The sequence below is a fragment of the Geotrypetes seraphini genome, chromosome 1 (assembly GCF_902459505.1).
Source record: "Geotrypetes seraphini chromosome 1, aGeoSer1.1, whole genome shotgun sequence".
Lineage (NCBI taxonomy): Eukaryota > Metazoa > Chordata > Amphibia > Gymnophiona > Dermophiidae > Geotrypetes > Geotrypetes seraphini.
Window position 1 is genome coordinate 548020327 of NC_047084.1, and position 12332 is coordinate 548032658.

General features: G+C 44.6%; 1 protein-coding gene across 5 annotated transcripts in view; it reads right to left on the reverse strand.

The window, feature by feature from the left end:
• Positions 1 to 12332, reverse strand: part of PAM (peptidylglycine alpha-amidating monooxygenase) — a 616313-nt gene that overhangs the window by 264431 nt on the left and 339550 nt on the right. The gene's annotated exons all lie outside the window — the stretch shown is intronic.

The window sequence follows — 12332 nt, forward strand, 5'->3', positions numbered from 1 at the left end:
CCAGACTTCATGCAGGCTTCTTGTAGGCCAGGACAGGAGGGATCCCCTCTCATCTCCCATCCCGGCCACCTAACAATTTTTTTAACTCTCTATTCCCCCCCTCCCCCCCGCCTGTCTGCCCACCCGCATGTACCTTTTTTGCAGGTTTTAATCCCTGGTGGTCCAGTGGTGTATGGGGCAGGAGCAGTCTTTCTGCATTCCTGCCCCGTACCAAGCCGCTGCCTCCGATCTCGCGGCGCACCCCACAGGACCGAACTATTCATGCTCCCTGCTCGGCTCTGCGCTGCTCTCTAATTGGCTTCCGCCAGTTCTTGTCCCGCGAGATTTAGCAGAAGCCAATGAGAGAGCAGTGTGGGGCCGAAGCCAATCAGAGAGCAGCGTGGGGCCGATCAGGGAGCATGAATAGCTCAGTGCTGTGGGGTGTGTCATGAGATTGGAGGCAGCGGCTTGGTATGGGGCAGGAACACGGAAAGACTGCTCCTGCCCCATACACCGCTGGAGGGATTAAAACCTGCAAAAAAGGTACATTGGGGGGGGGGGGGTAGTTAAAAAAATTGTTAGGTGGCAGGAATAGGAGATGAGAGAGATCCCTCCTGTCCCGGCCTACCACTAGACGACAAGAGGGGGTACAGGGGAGGAAGGTGGAACAGGGTGCAGAGCCTGGAAGGGTATGAGGGGGGCTGGGTACAGAGCCTGGAAGGGAGAGAGTGGGGCTGGCTGCATAGCCTGGTAGGGCAGGGAAGGGAGCTAGGTGCAGAGCCTGGTAGGGAAGGGGGCTGGGTGCAGAGCCTTGGAGAGCCTGGTGGAGAAGGGGTTGGGTGCAGAGCCTTGCAGGGAGTGAAGGGGCTGGGTGCAGAACCTGGCAGAGAGGGGAGTTGAGTGCAGACCCTGGCAGGGGAGGACATGAGGGAGGGGACACTGGGTGCAGATCCTGGCAGGGCATGACACTTGAATATTAAGCCCCCATCTTATATTCGAGTCAACCATTTTTCCTCCTTTTTGGGGGGAAAAACGAGGGTCTCGACTTATATTCGGATCAACTTATATTCAAGCATATACGGTACTCAACAGAATTACCCTGTAAATGTCCGATCTTCCAGTTTCTTCTGTACATGCTTGTGCTGATCTCATGTTTTCCATATGCTGATAATCAGTCAGCTAAACCACAACCAACCTTGAAGGAAGACACTATCTGGAGTTTCAACAGTTTACTGAATCAAGTAAACAGACAAGCCACTTATTGTATACAGTCTAAATGGGGGAGGGGGAAATAAGAACACACTTCTGGGTTTACAGCTGCTGCTATATTAGCTGCTGGAGTTGAGATGGAGTATTAGAAAATAAGAAGAACATAAAAGTTGTCATACTGGGACAGACCAAAGGTCCATCAAGCCCTGTTGAGAATAACATTATTAAACAGGATTTAGGGGGCCCATACCTAAATATTTTTGAGATACCACTTGCCTGGGATACTTGAAGACAGACACCAATATAAATAAATAGAAGATGAGGCTGAAAGATATAGAAATGCTTTAAGGTTACAATAAAATACAATAATTTTCTTGGCTTAATATTACTGGCAAGCTGTCACTTAAAATAGATGTTTGTCCCAACTGCTACACCTTGTAGATTGGGTAATGGAAGGGTCCAAGTGACAGAATAGAGGAAGTGCCATGTTTACTGACCTAAGAAAAGGAAACAAGTCACTGGACCTTAAGATAGCACGCTGTTGTAAGATGTCCAATGCATAGAAATAGATGATAATTTCAGATAGTCTAAATGTAATCCCGTAAATTGCTTATAGGAGTGAAACTAATTGTATGTGGTTAACTAACCCATTATAGATTTGCTAATGTTAGAACATAAGACTTGCCGCTGCTGGGCAGGGCAGGATTAATTCGTCGAGGGTTCCTAGGCACCCAAGTACACTTGGCCCCTTGCCCTGCCCCACCCCACCATGCACCCAGGTGGAAACAGGAAGCTGCGTCAGAGGGAAGCTTTGGGCAAGCAGCACCGCTTCCAAAATTACAGTTCCCATTGCCTTCCTTACCCGCATTGCTTGCTTGTCTTACTTTCCGTCGATCGGGGGGGGGGGGGAGGGACCTGCATTGCCGATCGGGGGGGGGGGGTCCCGCATTGCCGATCGATGCTGGAGGGGCCCACCGCCATTTGGAAAAAACAATGTTGATGCCCTCCTTCATTGGGCCCCCTGATCATTTTAGGCCCTAGGCACGTGCCTACTTGGCCTATTGGTTAATCCTGCCCTGCTGCTGGGTCAGACTAGTGGTCCATCATGCACAGCAGTCCACTCATGCGGCGGCCCTTAGGTCAATGGCCAGTGCTCTGAGCCCAGCCTCACCTGTGTACTTTCCAGTTGAGCAGGAAAATTACTAATGAGATAAGAGTGTCACAAGGAACCACATCTATAGTAGCAGCAATGCATGCCTCATCTATAGTAGCTGTCTGCATACCTCTGGAAGATAAACATGGCCTTGTGCTGTTTTGAACTGAGTTCCCAGGTATTCCAGAGATTGGAAAGGAACCAGTTGGCTCTTGTGAGAAATCGCTATCCAGCCCAGGCTCTGCAAGACCTGTACTACTTGATTCGCTGCTCGATCTCCTTTGGAGAACGAGAGGCTCTGATCAGTCAGTTGTCCCAGTATGGATGCACTTGGAATCTTGCCCTGCAGAGATGCGCAGTAACCACCACCATCACCCTGGTGAATGTGTGGTGTGCTTTTGTCAGACCAAAGGGGAGCGCTGAGAACTAGAAATGTTTCTCCAGGACATGGAATCTCAGGAACTTCTTGAGCTCTAGAAATATGGGAATATGCAGGTTGGTTTCCATCAAGTCTAGGGAAGCTGAAAGTTTCCCCAGCGCTACTGCTGCAATGACTGACCGCACTGTTTCCATGCAAAAGTGTGGAACCTCCAGAGCCAGTATGGGACTCCAAACTTCTGAGCCTTTCTTGGGCACTGTAAAGTATATGGAGTATCTGCCTAATCCCGATTCTTCAGGCAAAATGGGCTCTATGGCCTGAAGTTCTACCAATCTCTTCACTGTTGCTAGGTCTTTGCTTGTTTTCTCTGTTCACCCTGCCAGGGAGTCCACAAACCAGGCTGCTAAGGAATGGGCAAACTTGAGATTGTGATCACTCCAAATGATCTCCAGCACCTAAGGATCTGATGAGATCTGCGGCCAAGCCTCCGCATACTCCGAGAGCCATCCCCCTATGTTCAGAGGAACAGCTCCATTCCTAGCATCATTGTGCTTTCTTGGAGGCTGAAGTGGGACGAGAACTATAGGCTTGGTTTAGCCTAGGTCCTGAAATCTCTGTCTTGAACCTTGATAGGATCTTTGCAATGAGGCTCCTCCCGAGCACTGCCAAAAGTGTCTTGAGCCATGAAAATTAGACCAGCATCTTGAGGTCCACAGTCTGCTGTCAGAGATTTTGGCCGATGACCTACCATGCTAATCATATTATGGTCCAAACTAGGCCTTTTCAAACAACATTTACCCCTTAAATAGAAATCTGCTGAGTGTAGCCTTGGAGGTAGAATCTCCTGCCCATTGCCTGATCCAGAGCATTAAGCGGGCTGAGATAAAATAAGCCGAGACTTTGCTCATAACTCTGATGATGTCAGGGCATTAGTCACATAAAGGGCATTAGTCACATAATCCATCCCTGTTAACAGAAACTGGGGCAAAGGCTCGCTTTCACGTGAGCATTAATATGATGAAAGAGACGTAAATTATCACCAATGTAGCGGTTCTTAATGAAGCCTACCTGATCTTTATGTAAGAGAGATGAGATTACTTTGTTCAGACGCAGGGAGAGGATTTTGGCTAAAATTTTGTAATCGAGATTCAATAGTGAGAAGGGTCTAAAGTTTTTAACAAGGGTGGGATCCTTATCAGGTTTTGGGAAGACCACAATAGTAGTATCAGTGAAATTAAATTGTTTATCGGGGGACAAATGAAGAAAATTATAATAATTAAGAAGGTGTGGGGCAAGAAACGTATGGAATTTTTTATAAAATTTGTTGGTGTATCCATCAGGTCCGGGAGCTTTATTATTGGCCAGCGAGGAAATGGCAGTCTCAATTTCTGGAATGGTAAGGGGAGCGTCCAACTCAGATCTAGAAGAGTCAGAAAGTTGAGGATGATCAATTTGATCCAAAAAGGAGTCAATGTCGGTGGTCGAGGAAGAAAGTTCAGATTTATAAAGATTAGAATAAAATTGCTCGAATTGAGAGGTGATCAGGTTTGGGGAGGTGAGAGTTTGTCCAGTAGAGGTTTGAATAGATGTAATGTGTAGTTTTTTGGATTTGGTTTTAAGATATCGTGCCAGCGGTCTTCCCATGGTATTGTCTCCCATATAATGAGACCAGAAGAGTGCAAGAATAAATCTTGTCTAGCTTTATAAGAAACATCCGGATGTTTGGTGCGAATATAGTGAGCTATCTTAGTGCGCTTAATTGGATGATTTAACCCATTTACATTATAGGAAAAAATATGCAAATCAGCCATGTTCCAATGATGGCAATGTCATTGTAAGGCAATCAAGCAGAAAAAACAGCATAGATACAATGAAGTAAACAGCAGGTAAGAAATCACTCCTGTAAGAGAAACAAATAATAATAATAATAATTTATTTCTTATATACCGCTATACCGTGAAGTTCGAAGCGGTTTACAATAAAGATACATTTAACAGTACATGGGATAGAAACGGTTTACAATAAAGATACATTTAACAGTACATGGGATAGAAACGGTTTACAATAAAGATACATTTAGTCAGTACATGGGATGCAAGTGGTTTACATTAAAGATTCATTTTGTCAGTACATGGGATGCAAGTGGGTTACATTAAAGATTCATTTTGCCAGTACATGGGATACAAGTGGGTTACAATAAAGATATATTTTGTCAGTACATGGGATGCAAGTGGGTTACAATACAAGTGGTTTACTAGCATAGTGAGTAAAGAGAGAAAGCAAACATATCAGCACAAGCCTGGTTCAAAAGGAAGAGCCATGCAAGTGTGCAGAAACAGCTAAACAGTTTATGGGTGTTCCCGCAGGAACGGGGGGAGACACAGGGAGCAATCAAACTGACAGCTCCACACCTATAATAGCAAATATAATACAAGACAATTCAGGTAAATGAAACACAGAACAGAATTGCGCATAGAAATGTCCAGTGAAAGCAGTTCATTGCATGTGTATAGATTCAAGGAAGGCGACAAGTTCCTCAGGGTCAGTATAAGATGTTGTATGGTTATTGTAGGTCACCTTCATGCGAGCAGGATACATGAGCCCATATTTTGCACCAACGTCTTTCAAAGCTTGCCGTTGAGAGAGAAAAGCTTTCCTTTTAAGCACTGTGGATTTAGCCAAATCCGGAACGATGAAGTATTTCCTTCCCTGATGTAATAGCTGTGGATGTGATTTCGCTGCAGTGATAATTTGTAGCGCGTGCTGAAACTGCAGAATTTTGGCCACGATGGGCCGTGCTGAGGTGAAATGAGCAGACGGTTTTGAAGGCACGCGGTGCGCTCGTTCAATTTCCAGCGGGGGCGTAAAGGTAAGGCCCAGGGCTTTTGGAAGAAATTCAGATAGAAACGCAGCCACATCTGATCCCTGAGAAGACTCAGGTAGACTGATGATTCTAATGTTGCTCCGGCGAGAGCGATTCGAAAGGTCTTCCAAGTCCTGCTATAGGGAGATAAGGAGCTTGTCATGTTTGTCGACCAGAGAGATTTTCATTTGCAGGTTTGCTGTTTGCTCTTCAAGAGTGTCAAGTCGATGTCTGGCGTCAATAAACTGAGAATTGAGAGCCTCTATTTCAACTCTCAGAGGCTTAGTCTCTTAGACTTGTTCCTGCATGATGTTTTTAACTGAGCGTATTTCAGTAAGGAGGATATCTAATTGAGAATCCTCATGCTGCGACGCCATTTTGGTTGGGGAGCTCAGATCCGTTTTAGGCCGCTTCCCACTCGATGGAGCCGGCGAGGCAGGATCGGTTTTGTTGGATTTAGGGGGAGACATGTCGGGGGTGAGAGCATACAAAATATGTCCGGAGTAGAAAATATAGCTACCTGAATTAGCCACAATAATCAAAGAGTGTTATCAGTGTGGAGGAGCGGTCACTCCATGCGTCTGTTCCCCGCGGCTGACAGGCTCCACCCTGAATAAAACATTCATATCAGGATGCCAGGGAAAAGATGTGGACTGGAATTTCATCCCTCTAAGGATAGAGCACGGAGCAGATGGGACCTGCTGGTAGTCTAGGTGTGATTCCCTTAGGGAATCAGTAATGAGATCTAACAGAGCTGAAGGTTTGAACAGCTAGTGAACTGGGGGGGTCATGCCCCTGGGAAAGGGCCAACACATCTTGCATATTCGCTCCTGCCTATGACCCTGTGTCTCCCAGCAGGGAGGACACACTCTGAGACAGCAAAGATATACAGATAGACCCCTCATCCTCCGAGTCTCTGTCTGAAAGGTCCACAAGATCCTGGACAGCTTCTGAAAGATAGGTGCATTCTGGAAGCTCAAAACTTGCATACCTCCTGGGTCGCTGCCAGACCTCCCCTACGAGATCACAACCATTCAAATAACTCTCCACATCAGATCTTCTTCAGGTGTGGGAGCACACTCTGCCCCTCCCCGATGCTACAACCGCTGAGCCAGTTGGAAGGCCTAGCGGGACAGTTTGAATTCTCTGCTTGCCTGAGTCCCTACCCTCCGGTAGCAGTCGGGAGATTCTCTTCAGGTGTGAGAGCACACTCCGCCCCTCCCCAACGCTACAACTGCTGAGCCAGTTGGAAGGCTCATTGGGACAGTTTAAATTCTTGGCCTGCCTGAGGCCCTATCCACATCCACCTAACACTACCCATAAACAACAACACAAGACACCCGATCCCTCCTTAGTACCTGAGCAGACCAGCAACTCTCAATAAGCAGAGAAAGAAGAAGGAACTCCTCCACCACTCTCCCACTACTACACTACCAGACACTCTTATCCCCACAATGATAGCTACACCACAAAAACACATACAGTCTATCCTGCTGATTACCCTACTCCTAGCCAACTGGAAGGCGACAGCAAACATATCTACTATATCAAACACTAACAGAATTCTCCACTCAGCCAGACGAATCACAATAGACAGAGGAGTAAATTAACAGACCTACACTTACCACCCCACCACACAAACAGTAAGAAGAAGACCAACAAACCCCTATAAGACCAAAACTCAACCCCACCAAAGATCACTCATCTACCCCAAAATAACTCATAGCACTCCAACAGACTACACCACTCTCATATGCGTATACTTAAACATCAGGGTCATAGGCCCTAAGACAGAACACATAAAAAAACTGGATAGGAGAAAACCTAGACTGCCTTTTCCTCACAGAAACCTGGCTAACTTCAGAATCAGACCCCAGAGAAAATAAAAGAGGAGGAGGAATTGCCATCATTGCCAGAAACACCATACACCTAAAAATACAAGACAAAATAACTACCCCATACATGGATCTACTAGCCTGTCAACTCTCAAGCACATCACTCAAAGGAACCCTAACCTACATGCTCTGCTACATAACCCCAGGAAACTGGAAGACAGCAAAACCAACATTTGAAGAGTTTATATGCCGAAACTCATTATCAACAACTTACAACTTAATCCTAGGAGACTTAAACCTCCACCTCGAAAACCAAACCTCCAAACAAGTGGAAACCTTACTATCCTACGTCGAAGCCTTAACATACAAGATATTAAGCCACACATGAAAAAGGTCACCAACTCGACATTGCAGCCTATATGTCCCAACAGCCCATGCAACCAGAGATTCACACATTAAATGGAAACTGGCACTGCACCCTCTAGTCAGATCATTATACTTAGATTTCAATATCAATTGGACTAAAAACAAAAACAAACCAATCACACAAAAAATAACCTACAACTCACATAAATATATTGACCCCCACCATATTCTGGACTAAAACAGACACCATAATCCAAGACTATAACCCCAAAGACTTCATCTCACAATGGAGCCATCTAAGCTCAACAACCCTAGATGAGCTAGCCCCAGAACAAACAAAAACCAGAATCTATAGGAAATCAGACAAATGATTCGACAACGAACTACTCCTGCTCAAAAGACAATGCAGACAACTAGAAAGAAAATGGAGAAAAAATAGTCAAGATTCCACAAAAACAGCATGGAGAAAAATAAACCAAAAATACAAACAAAAACTGAAAGAAAAAAGAAAGACATACTACATAAAACAAATAGGAGAAGAATCCCAAGACACAAAAAAGCTCTTCAAACTACTAAAAGAACTCACAAACACCAAACCCTACCTAACCAATAACGACCCCCCCTGCCCTTAGCCACTCTCTTAGCGACATTCTTCAAACACAAAATTGCAACTTTCAATGGAACACCTATGCACCTTGAAGAGATCACAACACACCTCACAGAGAAAGAATCAGTTGCAGCAGACAGAACTTGGTCCAACTTCCCACCTATACAATGGTCAGACCTAAACAAACTCTATAATAAATACAGCCATGCAGCCTGTGGCCTCAACCAATGCCCACCATAACTATTAAAAACCTCCAGTACACTATTTCATACCCTCCTTATGCAATAGATACAAACTTTACTCACAGACGGCATCTTCCCACAAGACCTTAGTGAAATCGCCATCTCTCCGATCCTAAAAGACCCCAAAGGACCGACAGATCAACCCTCCAACTATAGACCCATAGCTTCAATACTACTTTATGTCAAGCTAATGGAAGGCCTCGTAGCTAAAGTCCTAACCTTATACCTAGAAATCCACTACTTACTCCACTCTACATAATCTGGCATCAGAACGAACTACAGCACTGAGACCTTGCTAGGATCACTCATAGACACTGCTAGATAACACCTCAGCACAGGAAAAAAAAATGCTGATTATTGAACTAGATACCTCCACAGCTTTTGACCTGGTAGACTATAACATCCTCCTACAAATACTAGACTCAATAGGAATCACTGGCAAGGTACTATCATGGTTTAAAAGATTTCCACAATCCAGAACATACAGAGTTAAAACAAATAAAGAAAAATCAGAACCATGGTCTAATCTCTGCGGTGTACTCCAAGGATCACCACTATCTCCCACACTCTTCAACCTATACATTGCTTCCCTCAGCTCTTGCCTAGACAAACTAGGCCTTACATCCTACAACTATGCAGACAACATTACCATTCTACTTCCTTTTGACCAACCAGCGCCCTCCATGGCAAGCACAATACACAAAACACTTGTTACAGTAGCAACATGGATGAAAGAACACAAAATGAAACTAAACCCTAACAAAACAAACTTCATCCTCCTCAAAAATAGCAAAACACCAACTGTAACAAACCTAGTAATAAACTCAATCTCACACCCCATCCAACCCACTCTAAAACTCCTGGGAGGGCTGACAGACAGAAGATGCACCATGCAGCCACAAATCAACTAAACAATAAAAAAAATAATTCAGTCATGAGAAACCTAAGGCAAGTTTGAAAATTATTTGAAAAAAAACAGTTCAAACTTATAGTACAATCCAGAGTCCTAGGTCTAATGGACTACTGCAACATACTATATCTCCCCTGCCCAACAACCATGATGAAGCAACTACAAACAGTACAAAACACAGCCTTAAGACTTATCTACTCATTGAAGAAATATGACCACATTACAGTGGCATACCACAACTCACACTGGCTCCCAATACAAGCGAGAATACTCTTCAAATTCTACTGCCTACTATTCAAGCCATAAATGGAGACAGCCCAACAACTAAATCAATCCACCTCAACCAGACACAGGAGAACCCATGCACCATCCAACCAAAAACATGAAACGAAAAAAGCTGTATGACAACCTCCTAGCCACTCGAGCAGCCAAGCTGGACCACCAACTCTCCAATCTACTGACTTCGACCACAGACTACAAAACCTTCAAAAAAGAAACAAAAACCCTACTATTCAAAAAATACATAAAACCAAACTAACACACCTAGATCTACCTCAAACATCACCTCCAATATGCTCCATTCCTTAGCAAACTAGAAAATATCCAGACCACTCCTTATGTACTTCTAAATGTCCTGACAATTCATATGTAATTCGCCTTGAACCGCAAGGTAACGGCGGAATAGAAATCACTAATGTAATGTAATGTAATTAACAAATTTAGGAAAAAATATTGTATTAGGCAGCATGGAGTCCCCTTTAGGTGACTCCAACTTGCATTTCTTGGGCTCCATGGCTTCCATGCTCCTACACTTAGGTAAACCACCGTTCTGGAGTTCTGAAAGAGATTTTCTCCTGGCTAGACAGGCCCTTCAATGTCTCCTCAGCCTTAGAGACCTGAGGGGAGGCTAAGCCTAATGCTTCTGACCCCCTTCACACGCTGTGCAGCATGTGGCACAAGGGCATTCTTCCAGCATCCATCCAATGCAAATTTGGCATGAATTAGGGATAAAAGAGCCAGAGGACTCCATCCCTACAAGTTTTGAGGCAAAATGAAGAGATCTGAAGGTTCTGGAGAACTATGGGGGGGGGGGGGGGGAATCGGGAAATCCAAGATGGCCACCATGGCAGCATTTTGGCACCAAAAAATGGCTTAACCAAAAACAAGAAACTCAGAAAATAGGATTTTAGAGGTGGGGGCCTTAAAGGGAGGGGCAGAATCTCTTAAAACCAGCTTTTTCAGATCCCTTGATTTTTCCCACAGGCTTTTAACAGCCCTATTCACTGGGACCTGTGCTGTGGATGTGCTGCAGCCTGCCTCACCTCTAAAATTAGCTGAATCTAGGAAAAAAAAAAGTCACTGCCTCACTTTCCTCCAAATGCTGAAATCTTCGGGCTGCCAGTCGGACCAAAGTCTGACTGATCCTCAACCCCCGCTGACCTGTGCACGCAAAAAGGGGGAGGCAAAACACCACAGGCAGCCTGAAGAGACCTGCTGGATGCCTAAAAGTCTGTGCTCAAGCCCCTGCGACCCTGCAGACTAGCTAACATGGAGGGATTGGCCTGTCAGCTGCAGACCTCAAGTATGCTTTTCCTCCAGATAGAAAAAAAGCTTTCCCCTCAACCTGGGGAGCTCTTTAGCTTTGAAAGCTGCAAAAAAACAAAAACCCACAAAAAGTAAAGAAATATACTGAGCAGATCAGAAAGATTCCTTCTGGCTCGCATGTGGAAGGAAAAACTAAAAGGAGCAGCAGAGCCCTCTGGAGGAAGAGGAGAAGTTGAAAACCTGGAGTAGATTCCTTCTGCATGTCTTGCTACCATGGAGAAAATACCCTACCATTCAGAATGACACATTTATTGCACTAGAAACTGAGTTTTAGTTAGCAGGATGAAATTAAGTGGTAGTTCAGGATACAACTGGACTATAAATACGAAACAATAAAATGCAAACACTCTGTGGGGACAGAAGAATGCACATGCTATAAAAAAATGCACCATATCTGCACCTTTCTGACTTCACCAGCAACTTTCTTTAAATTAGTCCCTTATTTTCTAACTTCTGTTACTCTTATATCTATCTATATGTTCCATATTTGCTTACATTCTAAAAATTTTATATTGCATCTTGTATTGATACTGTAATGTAACATTCTATGCCATACCTTGCATTGTTATTTTAATATTTTTACTGCTGTGATTGTCTATTGCCCCTGTTTGACTTATTCTTGCTGTATACCGCCTTGAGTGAATTCCGTCGAAAAGATGATAAATAAACCCCAATAAATATATATTTTAAATATCTCATTGAGGTTACTGCCTAGAGTAATGTATAGCATCAGTGGCATAGCAAGGGTGAGAGGTGCCTGGGGCAGAGGCACCCCTCCCCAGCCCTTGTCTCCGTCTCCTTCCCTGTACCTCTAGTTGTTCACTGCCATGAGTAACAACTTCAACGTGCTCCTCGCGACCCCGTCGGCTCTCTGAAGGTACTTCCTATGCGCGGCACCCGGAAGTGACGTCAATGGAAGAGTTGACATGATCACGAGGAACATGTTGAAGTTATTGCTCGCAGCAGTGAGCAACTAGAAGTATGGGGGAAAGAAAGGGGAATGCTGGTGTCCCCATCAACATGGTGCCCAGGGTAGACTGCCCCCCTCTCTACGTCACTATACAGTCTATAACAAAGGTAAACCGCTTTAGTTGTATCACAGAAAAACAGTACTTCAAATCCAAGACTATTTACTATACCCTTATGTTGCCGCTGCACAATACCATGTCATCACATTCTCAGCA